This window comes from Microtus ochrogaster, chromosome 7 (genome assembly GCF_000317375.1).
Source record: "Microtus ochrogaster isolate Prairie Vole_2 chromosome 7, MicOch1.0, whole genome shotgun sequence".
NCBI lineage: Eukaryota > Metazoa > Chordata > Mammalia > Rodentia > Cricetidae > Microtus > Microtus ochrogaster.
Window position 1 is genome coordinate 80,969,119 of NC_022014.1, and position 385 is coordinate 80,969,503.

Sequence of the window (385 nt, forward strand, 5' to 3'; positions counted from 1 at the left end):
CAAGTGCTGGGGTTAAAGGCATGCACCACCACTGCTGGGCAAGGGTAATCTTTTATGCAGTGCCTTTCAGCGTGTACCTGGCCCTGCTCCCGACACTGCGGATTTAACTTAGTTAAGCATCCCTGCCACTAACTAGCCTGGAATACCGCCGAGCCATCTCTGTTTCACAGCAGAGGAAACAGATTGCAGGCACTGCTGGGAGTCCCTGATGTCCAGGAATCACATATGGTACCATGTTGACCCTAAAGAGTAGCTTTCCACCGTTGGAGTATTTAATTTTTCCCTTCTGAAACAGGGTCTCATGTATCCCAGGCTCATTCTGAATTCACTGTGTAACCTAGGTGACCTTGAACTTCTGATTGACCGGCACCACGCCCAGATTATG